Genomic DNA, 17,052 nt, shown 5'->3' on the forward strand with positions numbered 1-17,052 from the left:
TGCTGTCAGGGCCGAACTAGTCGGAGAGTGGGGCTTGAGTACGCCTTCGTCTGCTTATTCCCGTAATAGTCACTGAGCGCCTTCTCTGTGCCAGGGGCGTGTTGCTAGGGGCGGGATACAGCGGTAGACAGGGCTGGAAAGATCCTGCTTTCTGGGAGCAAGTGTGCACTCCTGTGCCCGAGGCCGACAATAAAAAACGTAAACCCATCAATAAGATGATTTCAAGTACTGACTTTAGCTATAGGAATAAGGCAGTGAAGGGAGTGGGGCAACCTTGCCTTTTCTATGCCGTCTTCACCCGTGGGTCACTACCGAAGGTTTGGTAAGTGATACTTGTACCCTACTTGTATCTAAGTACTAAGATACTTTATGAAATAGTTGATACTACAGAAAGAAAAAACATCTTCAGATAAATCCATGGCTCCCTGAACAGTATTCAAAAGCAAACTAACTGCCATTACCATGTTACTTTATTACTTGGTATCCGATTGCTAAGGAATTTGTGCTTGGGAAGTAAATGATGGAAAATTTCAACACAAAGGATTAGATTTATATAGTTATGTTTTCTATATCACAAATAATCAGTTTAAAATTTTCCTCAACTTAGACATGATTTCTCAACTTTGGAGTATCACATAGTCACATGGTACAAAATTATTGCAAGTAAGTATTTCTTTTGTTACATGCTTTATCGAGAGGATGGACATTAAAAAACAATGCTTTCCACCACTGCCACATGAATATAAGGCTCCGGAACAAGCAGAAAACATAATTCTGAAATATGAACGAGTGGTATAAGGAGGCCTCTCTGAGGAAGGGACAGTAGACTGAGACTTAAGGAGGAAACTGCAGGAACATGAGGAAGAAAAGAATTCTAGGCTGAAGGAACTGAGGGTGCCAAAGCCCCAAAGAGGAAACAAACTTGATGTGTTTTAGAAACTGATGCCTAATGTAGCTGTAGCAGAGTGAAGGATGGGAGAGTGAGTGGTGTAGAGGTAGGATAAGTAGCCTGGGGTTTGATGGAGCAAAGTTTTGGAGACTGTGATAAGCAGTGTGGATTCTACTTTAAGTGTGATGGGAGCCATTGGATTAGAAGCAGCAATTCTGAGTCATTTACTACTATGAGGGGATAAGAGAAACTTTTCCTGTTGGCCTAGAACTGGTAACCGGGACTCAGCTGAGATTAAATTCTTCTGCATTCAAAGAGAGATAAAGTGGCATTTTTTCACAGAACTAGGAAAAATAATTCTAGAATTTGTATGGAGACACCAAAGACCCACAAGAGCTAAAACAGCCTTGAGAAAGAAGAACAAAGCTGGAGGTTCACACTCTCTGATTTCAAGCCATAGTCATCAAAATAGTATGTTACTGGCACAAAGACAGACACATACATCAATAGAACAGAAGAGACAGGCCAGAAATGAACTTACATTCATATGAGCAATTAATCAATGAAAAAGGAGACAAGAATATAAAATGGGGAAAAGGCAGCCTCTTCAATAAATACTGTTGGGAATACTGGACAGCTCCACACAAGAGAATCAAACTGGATACTCTCACACCATGCATAAAAATAAATTCAAAATGGATTAAAGACTTAAATGAAAACCTGAAACCATAAGACTTCTAGAAGAAAACATAGGCAGTACTTTCTTTGACATCAGTCTTAGTAATTTTTTTTTTTTTTGGATATGTCTCCCCAGGGAAGGGAAACAAAAGCAAAAATAAACAAATGGCACTACATCAAACTAAAAACCTTTTGCTCAATGAAGGAACTATCAATAAAATGAAAAGACTACATACTGAATGGGAAAAGATATTTGTAAATGATATTTCTGGTAAGGGGTTGATATCCAAAATATACAAAGAACTTATACAACTCCACATCAAAAAAGTAGACAGCCCAATTAAAAAATGGGTAAAGGATCTGAACTGACATTTTTCCAAGGACATACAGATGGCCAACAGACACATGAAAAGATGCTCAACATCACAAGTCATCAGGAAAATGCAAATCAAAGCCGCAGTGAGATACCACCTCACATCTGTCAGAATGGCTATTATAAAGACAACAAATAACAAGTGCTGGTGAGGATGTGGAGAAAAGGGAACCCTCTTGCACTGTTGGTGGGAATGTAAATTGGTGCAGCATGGGAAACAGTATGGAGATTCTTCAAAAAATTAAAAATAGAACTGCCATAAGCCAGCAGTTCCACTCCTGGATATTTATCCAAAGAAAACAAAATACTAATTGGAAAAGATACATGTACCCCTATGGTCATTGCAGCATTATTTACAATAGCCAAGATATGGAAGCTACTGAAGTGCCCATCAATAGATGAATAAATAAAGAATATGTGGTATATATACACAATGGAATATTACTCAGCCATAAAAAGAATGAAATCTTAGCATTTTCAACAACATGGGTGGGTCTAGAGGGTATTATGCTAAGTGAAATAAGTCAGAGAAAGACAAATACTGTATGATTTCACTTATATGTAGAATCTGAAAAGCAAAACAAATGAACAAACATAATGAAACAGAAACAGAGTTATAGATACAGAGAGCAAACAAGTGGTTACCAGAAGATAGGGCAGGTGGAGTGGAGGGTGCAACAGGGAGAAATAGGTGAGGAAGATTAAGAGGTACAAACTTCCAGTTGCAAAATAAATTTCATGGGTATAAAATGTACAGTGTGAGGAATATAGTCAATAACAAAGTAAGATCTTTGTGGTGATGTATTGTAACTAGACCTATCATAGTGACCATTTGAAATGTATACAAAAAATCACTATGTTGTGTAATGGAAACAAACATAGTGTTGTAGGTCAATTATACTTCAAAAGCAAATAAACAAACATACAAACTTACGGAAAAAGATACCAGATTTGTGGTTACCAGAGGCGGGGGTGAGGGGAGAGGAAACTGGGTGTAGTGAAAAGGTATAAACTTCCAGTTATAAGTACTAGGGATGTAATGTACAACATGATACGTATAATTAACCCTGCTGTATGTTATATATGAAAGTTGTTAAGAGGGTAAATTCTGAGTCCTCATCACAAAAAAAAAATTTTTTTTTCTATTTCATTTTCTATCTGTATGAGATGATGGATGTTCACTAAATTTATTGTGATAATCATTTCATGGTGTATGTAAGTGAAATTATTATGCTTACACCTTATACAGGGCTGTATTTCAATTATTTCTCAGTAAAACTGGAATTTTTTAAAAAAAGACAAAACTTTTGGAGCTAGACACCCTCAGGTCTTACAAAGAGGGACCAGGTGCTGAAGTTGCCCTGCTTCTATTAACCACTGCGTGAATGCTATCCTTCTTTTCCAGGCTATATAAGGAGACTAGGATGGGAAAAAAGGAAGAATTCTTCAGAATGGCAAGCCCTCCACCTAGTGGGGAATGTGAGGTTCTACCCTCACTCCAAGATGAATGTGAAAAAGAAAAGCACTCAGACACGGAGACCACCCAGAAGAAGGGGAGGGGCTCTAAACTACCCCAACTCCTCTGCCCCTTGCCAAACATGGGAAAGGGGAATTAGAGAACAGGCTGAGTGTAAGGAGAGTAGCCTGAATTTTCATTGTTTGCGGTAAGTGGATGCAGTGGAAAACAATTGGGCTTCAGCCCCCAGCGGGGGTGGGTGCAGCTCACAACACTAAAAGGCTGTGGAATTAACTGGATTTGAGAAGCTGCGGAGGTTGGAGGAGGGTGCCTTGGAGCCAGATCTCCCAAGTCAGGCATTCGTGGGTTTCCTCTAAAGAACTCACAAATGCACTTCCATTTCTGCCAGTGTGGCTAAATAACCTTGTGCTGGATGAAATATTTTTTAAAAATCTTTTAAAACGCATTGGTGAGTTAGAAAATTGGTAAGGAATGCACAGAGGCTAAAAATAAAGCAAAATTGATAACATAGAGTGGTAGGCAGGACACTGAAAGCTAGTTGTTTTTCATGGTCCTGTGAGCACAGGGGCAGGTGATGAAACTCCAGTCCCATCCAAAGCAGGGTATCAAATAGGACATGGACACACACACACACACACACACACACACACACACACACACACACACAGAAATACACATTGGGACTCCAAGAGTGAACACCCTTCTGGTGGAAGCTGCAGGGTAAATTGCCTGTTTCAAACCTTGGTAATGAGCGGAAAAGGTGGAAAACATCTCCCCTGAGAACCACAAACTGGTCCCTGTGTGGATTTGCAACCTAAATTCACAGTCCCTAGGTGCTCTGAAAAAATGCAGGCTTAGAATTTAGTTTATATTGGTCCCAGGTTAATGGTACTTCCAGGCATCTGGCAGAAGCAAACACAAATTCTGCCTGGAGGAGACAACCTTTAGCCCAGGCTTCCCCAAATTTGATCCTAAGAAATATGAGCTCACAGCCTTGAATCACAAAACACATATAGAAAACAAGAAACCATGAATGATAGACAGTAGGGGAAAATTGCATAATCAGATTTATAACAACTTCATATAGGATTCTCAAACACAGACTTTACAATAACATTTCCAATATGTTTCAAAAAATTATTTTAATAAACTCAAGCAGCAGTTTAGTATGTGAGTAGAGATCAAGATTTTTAAAGTATGAAACAGAACTGAGTAAGAACCAAATAGAATTTTTGTAAATGAAAAACTATAGTAGGCAAAATTTAGAACTTCATACACAAGAGTTAACAGATTAGGCATAGCTAGAGAGAAAACCAATGAAAACTGAACAGAAGATGGACCTCAGGAAAGTATCTACAAAAGGACAAAGAGATGGAAAAGATGAAAAAAAAAGCACAGAAGTATAATATATCTAACTGGGTTCCAGAAGAAGAAAAGAAGGGGACTGAGGTAATATATGAAAAGATAACAGCTGAGAATTTTCAGAACTGAGGAAAGATACAAACTTACAGATTCTGGAATACCGACATCCCAAGCCAGAAAATTTTTTTTTAATTTACACTGAGACACATCATAGTGAAACCAAAAAACACCAAAGACCTTAAAAGTAGTGAGAGAAAAGACAGATTACCTTTGAAAGAATGAGGTGTGTATAGAGATGTCACTCATCACAAGGTCCAGGGCTCAGAAGGGACCTGGAGAGACAGGAGGGAGACCCGAGTTAGACCAGACCTAAGTGTGCACAAGCCTTCCGTACTCAAGAGCAGTACAATAACAGCAAAATGCTGCCAAGAGACGTTTATTTTTTTAACCGAAGATTTAAATTTTTTCAATTATCTATTTCAAGGATTATTTGTAAAACCTGGAGAGAGAAACAACTGGAGATTTTGGAGGGCGAAGCCCCTCGATTCACACAGCTCTGGTGATTGACTTGAATTTCTGCATAGACGGATTCACAGACGGATGCACTCGGGAGGAATCACTGGCTCCTCTTCACAGTACCGAAATGCCGCCCTGAACCAGAACTACCCCTAACCCCTTCCCTCAAAGCCGTGCACCCAAGGCCTGGGTCCACCAGAAGTAGGCAATGTACCTGCTGCCAGTCCGCTGAAGGCCGCCTCGGAGGCCCTACCGGGCTCTGAGCCCTGGGGAGGAGGTCGAGCCCGCCAAGGAATGGGGAGATGGTCCGCGGGAAGTCCAAAAGCAGCCTCGCGCGCCTCTGGACGGCCGCCCCCGTGTCCTAGGTCCGGTCCCCTTCCTTCCCATTGAGATCCGCGCTCTGGACAGGAGGGTCGGGACACCTCGCAGTGGAAATGCTACCTGGCCCGGCTCTGCTGCTGAAGGGCAAGGGGCGGTTGTAGACTGGCCGCCAAGCGCAGACAGCCGAGCGGCCAGTTTCCTGAAGGCGGGTTCACACCTTCGGGTTCACCGCGGCGCCACGGGGCGTCAACAAGCCTCCCAGCCAATCAAGAGCTGCATTCTTCTTCGCGCCATCCTGTCTCCTTGACAACTACCTCAGTCTCTGCTCTTGACTCGCAGTTCTGCCGCTGAAAAGACCGCCTCGCATGTCCATTCGAGGTTCTGGGCGCGCGGACCAGGCCAGGGACATCAGCAGAGGCCTGCAGGTGCCCCAGGTGGTGTCCCCAAACCTCTTCACACCCCGCGACCTGGTTTGGGGAGCTTATGATGCGGGACTCAGCGGGACCTTGTCCCAGCCAGGGCAAAGGAGAAATGCTTTCTATGTCACCTGCTCTATCTTTAATAGCCACGCATATTTGACCTTCACTTCCTCACTCGGCCCGCCGTGGGTACAGGTTTCCCGCTGAGGCCTCTCCCATAACACACGAATATCCAAGTTCCAGTCACTGTAAAACGTTCATTAAAGTGGTTTACCTTCTAGCTTCCATGAAAACTCTTGAGAGGAGATGGGTCCCGGCGAAAGTAGCTTGCCCAAATCCGACACTAAGTCAGAGAACTAGCGATTCCTAGAACAACAGGGAACTCAGGTCCCCTGTCTTCCGTGCACACTCGGGCCAGGAGGACAAGACAGGGACACTGCGTGGGGTCTGCGTGCCTTCAGCCCTCCAGTCAGAGATCTTTGGCCGAGCTTCGAGTCGAACCTGGGGAAGCCCTTCTTAGCGCCCGGGTCCCCTTCTTCAAATAAGCACCTGCTTCAGTTTGGAGCTGCAGGGCGTCGCGGGCGGAGAGCTGGGCTCGAGCGCCACCTGCTGCCACTGCGACCCTCTACTGCTGTAAAGCCATCCGCAAAAAGATCATTTGGCGGTTTCTACTTGGCAAGACCAGGCTTTACATACACTATATCAACTGAATTTAACAACCTATGAAGTAGGTACTCTCATCCCAATTTTACATGTAAGGAAACAAGGTTCAGAGAAACTTGCCAAGGTCATTCAGCTACCACATGTCATATCCTGGATTCAAGTGGCCTCTGTCTCAGGCATGCTCTTGACCCCTGTGCATGTATCCTCACATGTTAAAGTTGAGTCCCTGGTGATCCCCGAGGACCCTCCCGTGGGCCCTTCTGGCATGCCTCTGACCTTGTGAGCTCAGCACCGTTTTTCCCCAGGGCTCTCATGCCCCTCTGTGGACCACCCACCCACTGGCACTGAGACCCACCAGGTGACCAACACTTGCATGCAGGCCACCACACTGGCACCTTAAAATGTACCACCAAATTGTTTCTTTACTTCCAGTAGATACAGGGGCAATGTTTTCATTAATTAATACATATGTTTACCCATTTTATATGTTGTAATGGACATCTACTTTTCCCCCTCTGCCCAACATGCCTTCCTTCATCTCTCAGTACAGCATCCCCTTTCTTTGAGGAAAGGTATTCTCCCTCCTCTACGAAGAGATAGGAAAGGGAGATGAGAGAGAAAGTAAGAGGGAGGCTGCTGTGTGAGTCCTCATTAGCTGGACTTGTGTGTGCAGCTCTGGCCCTGCTGTCCCATAGTTTGATCACATACACTGATAATTTTCCTCCTTTTTGTCTCATGCCAATTTAAAAAATGGCTTCTCCGACTCTTGCATCCAGAGTCCTAGATAATACATTATGCTAACCACCTCCAAGCTCAAAATATTCAAAACAGAATAAAGCCACTCACTAGTACAGTTTTTTAAATGTGTGTTAAAATTTTTTACTTTTGGGGGTGGGGTAATTTGGTTTATTTATTTATTTATCTATTAAATGGAGGTACTGAGGTTTGAGCCCAGGACCTCATGCATGCCAAGTAAACATGCTACCACTGAGCTACACCCTTCCCCAACTTGTACAGTTTTTATTCACATTTTTATTTTGAGTTAATTATAGACTTACAAGAATGTACAATAAATAGTACAGAGAGGTCCCATGTACCCATCACCCAGCTTCCCCCATAGTGGCATTTTACATAACTATAATACATTGTCAAAACCAGGAAATTGTGGGCAGGGGAAGATATAGCTCAGAAGTAGAGCACATGCTTAGCATGCATGAGGTCCTGGGTTCGATCCCTGGTACCTCTGTTAAATAAGTAAGTAAATAAACCTAATTACCTCTCCACCCCAAATAAAAAGAAATGGACTACTTTGGTAGTAGAAACATTTTAAAAAAAAATACAGGAACTTCATATTGGCACAATACAATTAATGAGTCTACAGACCTTACTTGGATTTTACCTATTTTGCATGTATTTTTGAATGTCCTAGTGTGTAATTTGTGGCAATTTATCATATGTATAGAGTCCTATAACCATCACCACATTCAAGGCACAAAACTACTATTACTACAAAGAACTCCCTGTGCTGGCATAGTGACCTTTCTCGCACCTGTCTCTAATCCATGACAACCACTGATCTGTTCTCCACTTCTATTCTTGGTAATTTCTAGAATGTTACAAAATGGAATAATACAGTACGTGACCTTTTGAGACAGGCTTTTTTCCCCCCACTCAGAATAAAGCCCTTGAAGTCCATCTAGGTCACTGTATCAATAGTTGAATCCTTTCTATTGCTGAGTACTGTTCTTTGGTATGGCTGTACCAGTTAGTCACTGGCTCAGTCTATGAAAAGTCTTTACTCATATATATTGTGTGGGAAAGGCAGAAAAGAAAAAAACTGGACATTCAGTCCCCTAGACCCACACAGTGAGTTGTGAGCACCTGGGGCCTTGTCACAGACACCCCGTGGTGACATTTGATAAGGTTTGATCTCGGTCAATTTCTTGACCACTACTGACCCTGCCAGTCTACCCTCAAGTCAACTTTGAAGCCTCCACAAGCTCCAGAAAATGTTTTCAGTTCAACAAATTTCACCGACTACCTGCAGCCCAAGCTTTCTGAGCTGCTCCAGATTTCCTCACAAAACCTCCCTGGTGGTCTCCTGCCACCTTGAGCCAAGCTGGAGGGACCCACTCACTGATTCTTGCTTCATCCCTACTGTGGTGACTCAGAGCCAAGAGGTGTCACCTCAGGGGAAATGAAGTCCTTGCAGGTGACAAGGATCAGGGGTCCAGAGACCTCACTTTGGCTTCTCACTCACCCACCAGGCTCTCCCAGACAGGCCGTCCTAAGGGCAATCACTTGCATCCTTGTTTATCAAGTCTCCTCATTGGTCAGTGGATGGGCCTAGCATCCCATCTTTGCCCTGACCCTGTGGCCTGGTCTGTTTGACCCCAGGCTCACTCATGGGATTGGAGTCATGAAAAATGTCCACTCAAGGAAGGCTTTCCCCAGATACCTCTGCGCCCCTTGAGGCCAGGATGTTAAATGACCCTGAAATGTAGTTGCTTGTGTGGGGAGATTTATCTTACTGGGCTCTCCGAGATGCAAATGGCATCTGAGTAGTTTTGCAGCCAAACAAAGAACTTTGCCTAGAGACCAGAATGTGGACAAAATGAGTCAAGAACAGGATAGAGAAGGAGGGCACAGAAAGAATGAAGGATTAGAAATGAATCAAGACTATTCTCACATCATATTAACTGAATTAACTATGTTTAGATTTGAGTTTTTTCCCCCCATCATTGCTTTGATGATGAATGTCTAGAGGCTATTTCTTAATGTCTTTGAGTTTTTAAAATAAACTTGCAAGTTAATTAACTTGCAAATATTCTCATCAAGGTAGTTTTTGTTCATGGCTAATGTCCTCCAATATTGCAACTAGATACATGAACCCCCAAAGGACCTGGGCTAGGCTGCCCTGAGGCTGTGCCTTCCAGCTGTCCAGTTACAGAGACGTCTGACTGCCAAGCAAGTGCTCGCCCCAAGAGGTGCTTACTCACTGATGTGTCCAGTTAATTGGGATGAGTTAATAAAATGAAGTCTTTGCTTTATTATAGACAGTAACTGGCTTTGAGATCAGTTAGGCATCTTCTTCATTTTATAGAAGCAGTAGAAGCCCAGAGAAGGAAAGACACTAATTGGAGAAGGAAGAAGATGGTACGGAAGACAAAGATGCATGTGATCAGCTGAAGGAGATTCTTAAGTTACATTGTAGCATTATATATATATATATGTGTGTATATATATATGTATATATTTAAAACTCATCAGGTGAAACCTAGGGTTTAAAACGATTTAACTTCAAAAATGGTAATTAAAAAAAAATAGAACACATCGCCAAATTGGTCTTTGGTCATTTGCATCGTTTTCTTCCTTTATCCCTGCCCCATCCCCTCCATTTTCTCTTCAGCTCTGTTTACAGGACTGCTTTTGTGTGGTCTCCAGCAACTGTCTTTCCCTCTCTGGGTTTCTATTTCATCTGTAAAATGAAGGAACTGATCTGGCTGATTCAAAACCCCATTTTTTTTTTTTTCCCACAACTGCTATCCCTGGTTCAACGGACAAAGGTGTGACCTGTGCAGAGGGGAGAAAACATGAGAGTGAAAGTCAGCTGGGTCCTTAGCCTCTGGCTGGGCCTTTGCCCAGAGGTGATGGCCATAGACCCGCGAGCGTTCGCGGCACCCTGCTTGAGCGTTCTCCACACCTCACTGCCAAGATCTAGGGATAATGCAGCAGCAGGCTCTGTAGTTACCATGGCAATCCGCCGGCTGGCTTAGCCTCCGTTGGCCCCTAGCGGACATCCAGGGCATCTACAGCTGTGTCATTTTTTTCCTTGAGCCCATTGTTCCGATGGCAGCTCTGTCCAGGGAGGTGGCTCTCTTACCAGCCTCTCTACTGCTAGGCCCTGTCCTGAGCCGTGCCTTCAGCCGGCCTGCTCCCCGTCCCAGCTGTGCAACCACTCAGCTTCTCTGCCTTGGGGCCAGATTTCTCTGGCTTTGATGCCCAGGCCCAATAGCCCTAACCACTCACTCCTTCCAGTCAGGCTCCTGGGGACTTAAGATGGGCTCTTACCCAGTACACTCCAGAATCCCTCTAGAAAGCACAAAAGTCCAATGTGATATGAACTATCTTCGTTTGGCCAGATCCCACCCCTACCCCCACCCCAGCGAGCAGCCCTTAATTCAGACCTCAGCTAGAGTCACTTTTCTAGATGGACTTTGTCCATCTGGAGAATGGGATCTCATGGACAGACAGCCTGGCCAGGATCCAGGAAGGCACCAGTGTGGTGACAGGCATCACCAGAGCTGGGCATGGCAGCCTCAGTTGGGAGATGGGCAGGCATACAAACTAACCCAATATGGGAGTGGGGATGGGCAGTGACAAAGTTGGTGGCACAGGGTGTGCTGGGAGCATGCATGGGGAAGGGGGACTCACCCCAGCCTGAGCCAGAAAGAAAAGCTTCTTGGGGAATGCAATGCCTGGGTTGATGCTTCATGGATGAATAGGCACTTGGGCTGGAGTAGAGATTTCAGGGATGGTAGGCTTTAGGGAGACTGGGAGGTCTTCTCTTCAGAGTCTGCCTTCCTGAGAGTGCAATTCTTGATCAGTGTCCATGGATCCTGAGTTTCTTCCTTGTCCTTTTCCTCTTCTCATCCTGTCCCCCTTCCTGTGGAATCTCCCCCAGACCCATTATTGTAACCAGCACCCCTTTGCTACATGTGGATCACTGTGCCTTGTCACATGCAGTCCCTTCTACCTGGACTGCCCTTGACTTGCCTCCTGGAGGACTCTTATTCATCCTTCAAGACCCACCTTGATATTCACTCCTTTTTGGTGCCTTTCCAGAACCAACCTTCTAATCAGGTATTCATTCTACAAACTTCTACTGGGCACCAAATATTAGGCCCAGAATGTGTCCTGATGTTGCAACTTTCTGTTCACTTGTCTCTCTCCCCAACTGACCAGGATCTCCTGGGGGCAGGGGCAGACTAGACTGTGGCTTTTCTTTTCTCAATCCTCTGGTTTTAACATTTACTCCCTGAATGAGTGGATGGATGGGTGAATGAACATAAAATAAGCACAGCCTCTCCTTGGAAAACAACAAACAAGAAACACCCCAGTGAACAGGGCTGGCACTCTCTGACTCCCAGTTCCATCTCCTGACACTGTCCCCAAAGAATCTGGCCATATGTTATTAAATTAAAGTGAATTAAAATTTGCTTGAAATAACCACAGACTCCCCCGCTCCCATGAGCCTGCAATGACCAGATTACATCTCCTCCAGGCACAGAAGTTTGACATTTCATTGCAAAGTCATTTTCTTCTCATTTCCTTATGTTGCTAAAATATTCTATTTCTCTTCACTTCCCCTTTGTGCCCCCATTACTCACGTTTAGTTAAATTTATCTGCTGCCATTTAATCATCTGAGATAGGCTTGCTGGTGTGGACATTCGAGGGCACTGCCTGGCCTTCCAGACCATCTGTCTCTTCCTAGACCACTCTGAGAACAGGACCCAGATCCCTCCCCCAGGACTTCTGGGCTGACCCTCAGACCTTAGGTTTCTCTCCAAGGCAACTCTGACTTGGGTCCTCCCTCCCTCCCAGATCTATTGCCTTCCTCTCCCCAGCCTCCTCCTCTTCTGTTTCCTGGAGCACTGTTTTCATTATGCCTCCAATCTCCTATTTCCTGAAACCCCTTTGGTCCTGCTGAGAAAGGAGCCTCATAACTCTTCTCTCATTGGGTTCCCTGAGTAAGTTCTTAGGACAAAATATCCAGCAGGGCAGCCAATGTAGGGGTTGTTTGGTGCCTGCTTGGGACACTGCCATATCCCCCACGTTTCTGTGGCTGGTCGGAACACCTTTCTTCTCACTTGCCCACCCACCCTCATACTGTAGGGGTGGGGAGGATTCTTTTTCCTGGAGACAGCTGGCAAAGACCAGAAAGGCAATTTTGGCTGGGCGTGAAATCCCAGTTTGGCCTCTCTATAACTGTGTCACTTAGGGACTTTGGATTGCCCTTGGGACTTAGGGCTGGGAACTGCTCAGGGGCAGTCAAGGCCCAATGGCCACAGAGCTCCAGGGAGGCAGCATCAGAAGCCCGGGATGGTTGCCACTTACCAGGCATTTGCAGCGGCTGTGCTGGGCTCTGCGGGTGGATCTGGAGAGTTGGTGCTGTGAATCTCCTCTTCCCGGGGGGAGAGTAAAGAATCCTGGCTCCTCACCTCAAGGTTAGGGAAGGCAGCTTCTGTGAGACCATGTAGAAAGTTCAAGACATGTCCTTTGGAGCTTCAGGGACATAGTGAAGTTGGGCGATTCATGCCAGAGAAATCTTGGTGGCAGGAGACAGGCTGGCCAGATGGCCTCACAGTGCAGCTAGGGGAGTAGCCACGTTGGGATCTGCCTGCGAGCCGAGAGATGAGGAGGGCAAAGGATGAGCAAGTGTTTCCAGAGGATGAGAGGTAGCCGCGGACATGAGAGAACCAGCAGGGGCTCATCTTACAGTCTGATCAAGAAAGCCTCCTGGAGGAATAGAAACACATCGGCCAAGGGGTGAAGAATGGGTCAGAAGGTGATTTAGCTTAGATGTCATCCAGGAGCCAGGGGAAAAGTAGCTCCATAAGTATATTTAAGGAACAAAGGGAGACAGAGAAATTGTTTTACAGTTAGCTCTACTTTATGAGTCATGTTTGTAGGGCTACACACCAATTACCTTAATGTTTTTTTCTTTAATGAAATGTACTTCATTCTTGTGTCAATTCCAAACAGATTCATCTTTCTAGACCAAGATCCTATCTCCAGTCTATGCTCATATACATTTTCTATGATCTCTGGTTGCATCTAGGTCAAAGATCTATTAGCTTTATCATTTCCAAAATAGCACATGCTCTCAAACTCTTATCTCTCTTAATTTTCACAACAACCCTGGAAGGGAAGGGCTCTTGTTAGTCCTGTTCCACTTCTGAGGATCAGAAATTCAGAAAGGAGCTCAAGGGGGCAAAGGAGGAAGTGGTAGAGTCAAAGATTAATTGGAAAAGTCAGGCCTGGATTGGGGTGGGGGTGCTGGTAACGGTGGTGCCAGTGGGGGGTGAGGGGCTTTGGCAGCCTCCCCCAGATCTCCACCACCACCCCTGTTCTTAAGCATGGGCAGCTGTTGTTTAGATGCCCTCCAAGGATGTTCCAGGTAAGGCCTCCCGACAAACACCTGTAGTACAGTGGGCCTGGGAGCCCAGGACTTTGACAAGAGTACATGAGCCATTCTGTCCCCTGGAAACCCCCACAAAGGGGCCAGAAAGGGGTCTCCTTGGTTAATAGTGGCTCTCGAGCTGCTGGGTCAAGTGTAATGACTAGAATTAGTGAACCCAGAGTCATGCTTGCGTGAATTCAAGTTTAGGGGGAAACAGGAACCAAGGGCCAATCTACAGAGAAGTGGGTACACAGAGCTAGGAGATGGGTGAGCAGCCCCAGGCCCAGCACAGGGAGATGCTGCCTGGGACTGGACAGTTCCCAGGAGGCCTGGAGGGCTCTCACTTTTGGCTCCAGCCCAGGATTTCCCTGGATCCCCGCAGGGACACATACCCCATTGGAACCTTGGCTGCCAATGGTTCTATTCTCACATCACTACATCCCCAACTAAGAAACTCTAAAAAACTGGATTTGATGAAAAACTTACAATTCCCTGCATGCACTGGCCCACACCAGATTCTTCCTTTCTTAATGCTGCTGACTTGTTGGTACTACATCTCCAAGAATGCAACATGCTCCCAAGAAGGCCACCGGCCCTGCCTTGGTCCCCTAGGTTCCTTCTTGCTATTCTGTTTCCTTGGAATAGATGGAGAAACATGGGCAGACTGGCCTCCAAGCAAGCCCCTCAGGCAGACACGTGGCTGTCACTGGCAGCAGGGATAGAATGAAGTCCCAGGGGTCTTCCTCAGCCTAGTCTCATCTGCCTGGCAGTTGGAGGAGACGTCTGCCAGGGGCTCAGACGCAGCTGACGTCAGATGGGTTCTGAAGGAGGTGATCCTGCGTTTCGCCCTTTACTGGGACTTCACAGTCGACTTAACGTGACTCTAATAGAGGCCACATTGGGGGGTTCCTGTGGGTGTTATTTTGAAGCTGAAGCTCCTCTTTCTTTTTCCCAGTGACTAGGGTTTCAGCAGGTGTAGAAGAGTCTAAGGCAGCAGAGGGTGAGCTGCGCTATGCAGCGTGTGTCTGGCATCTAATTTGATTTGACTTGTTTTCCTGGCTATGAGAACCTGCAGCCAGGAGTACAAAGCACAGGCTGTGGGGGTGACAGCCCCCTGCCTCATGTCGCTGGCTCCTTCCAGCCCAAGGGCTCACTCTATAGCCACAGGGCCATGTGAAGGGAGTGGGACCAAGGACTCCCATCAGGCACACACAGCATGGGAGCTTGTTTTTGATTATGTTTGAAAAGCCCCCAAAAAATCTCTTTCCCAAACTTTCTACCATCAGACAAAGAGGTGATTTATTAAGCCCGGGTCGGACTGAGCCAGCTCTCCTGGTTGGCTAAAATTGGCCTAAAAAATAATTTGTGGTTGTCAGATCCTAAATTCAATGATTCAGATACTACTGCGGCTGATTAAAGGACTTTATTCAGTCTCCTCTAGACCACATGCTCTTCTGTGAGGGCAAGAGAGATACTGTTTCTGGAAGAAATGCAATGCTCAGAGACTGCTGATCTAATCTAATGGATGGTGTTTATTAAATATGTTTCCTCTTCCCTTGTTTGATGAAAGGTGAGACTAAAGGTGGCGGGGGTGGGTGGGAGATGACTTACTGTTTGTTTTACTGTGTTTACTATGATCGACCTCCCCACCCCATCACCAGGCATCTGGGTAGGAGCCTCCACAGTCTACCAGGCTGGGTGCCTAAGGAATTTTTAAGGATCCTTAGAAGACCTCTGGACAACAATAATAAAGGTCAACAAATAAACTGAAACATGAGTAAATAAATAAAAACAATGACTGGATCTGGGGCTCTAGCAGACAGTCAAATAGTGGTGCCTGAATCACCCAGGGCACCACAGAAGGGACAGCCTTGTGCTGGTCCTCTTAGTGTCCTCCCTTCTTGGCCCTGCTGATTGGACCAGGAGGGGACCGTGACCCAAAGCTGCCAATCCAGAAATATATGATGTGCCGTGGCACAAAACAAACAGACTAACTTGGGCACATGAATGAAGAACTCCACAATGAGGCAGTTAGCAGCTGGTGCAGACATTGAAAGGAGGAGACGGAGAGAGGTCAGATGTTCAGATCAGCAGTATGTTCAGATATGAGAAAGCGGAAAGTACCAGGAAACGGCGGCTAGAAGACCGGGAAAGGAAAGCCAGAACGAAGAGGGAACAAAGGGACTGTTGGTCGGGAGAGAGAAGCGAGCAAAGCAAGCTCAGAGAGAGACTGTGTGACCCCGGGAGAGAGATGGAGAAACCAGTGGGCCCCCAGAGTGGCCCTTTCTCTCAGCTGCCCTCCACTCCAGGTTCTGTCCCAGTTTGTGCTCATCTTGAAAACCTCTTCTTAAGGCAGTCTAAACAGGACTCAAAAGAGGCCAGGTGAACACAAGAATCAACAGAACTTTTTAGCACTGAACAACAGGGCAGTTCAACATATGAAACATAAGCAATTTTTAGAGAGTGAGTCATCTAATCTCAAAGAGATGTGATGAGGCCAAAACAGTGGGGAAGAGAATGGCCTTTCGGCCACAGCAAGAAGGAGAGTGGCAGGCACTGGGGAAGAATTGGGTTCGCCTCCTCCGGGGCCACCTGGTCTCCCTCTGACCTTACTCGGGGCTTCTGTCTCTGGAGGGAAGTAGGCCATGCAGACAGCAGTCACGGCCTGGCCCTTCTACTCCAGGCCAACACACAGGGAGCTCACTGAAGAGACGTTCACTGTGAATTCTAGGTGCCTCTGAGATCTAGTGAGGCAGAGAGACCACAGAGGTCTGGGCACCCAGGATCCCACCAGGCCATCGGTAGGTGCAGAGAGCACTCATCCCCGATTCCCACAGGCTCCCAAGCGAGCTGTCTTCTCCGAGTCTGGGGTATGGGTTAGATTGTCCCTCCTGGTAATCAAACCTCTCTCAACGTATTTTACAGGGCTAACTTCTGCTGCTGCCCAGCTCAGAGGACCAGAAGCTGGACCTGTTTTCCCTGCTCCAATATTAGTAGGGGCTTTCCTTCCACTTCCCAGATCATCCTACTCTCTGCTGAGGCTCATGGGGGAGAAGTGTCACATGAGGCCAGTCACAGGGAATGCCCAGGATAAAAAAAGCAGGTGTTATCCTCACTCAATGGTTAGCAGGCAAGAGTGTTCCTCTTGAACAGCTAGCATGACCCTGGGC

The 17,052-nt window shown here is 45.9% G+C and overlaps 2 long non-coding RNA genes across 2 annotated transcripts in view; one reads left to right on the top strand and one right to left on the bottom strand.

The window, feature by feature from the left end:
• Position 1: 1 nt before the first annotated feature.
• On the top strand, positions 2-5,330 carry LOC141578664 (uncharacterized). The gene is made up of 3 exons (XR_012509254.1): positions 2-322; positions 3,346-3,604; positions 5,264-5,330. It is a non-coding gene; the product is annotated as an uncharacterized LOC141578664 (long non-coding RNA).
• A 7,500-nt stretch (positions 5,331-12,830) lies between these two features.
• The window catches only part of LOC141578758 (uncharacterized), a 55,325-nt gene continuing 51,103 nt past the window's right edge, over positions 12,831-17,052 (bottom strand). The window contains exon 3 of the long non-coding RNA XR_012509415.1: positions 12,831-13,099. This is a non-coding gene — a long non-coding RNA (uncharacterized LOC141578758). The remainder of the gene's footprint in view (positions 13,100-17,052) is intronic.

The sequence above is a fragment of the Camelus bactrianus genome, chromosome 9 (assembly GCF_048773025.1).
Source record: "Camelus bactrianus isolate YW-2024 breed Bactrian camel chromosome 9, ASM4877302v1, whole genome shotgun sequence".
Classification (NCBI taxonomy): Eukaryota; Metazoa; Chordata; class Mammalia; order Artiodactyla; family Camelidae; genus Camelus; species Camelus bactrianus.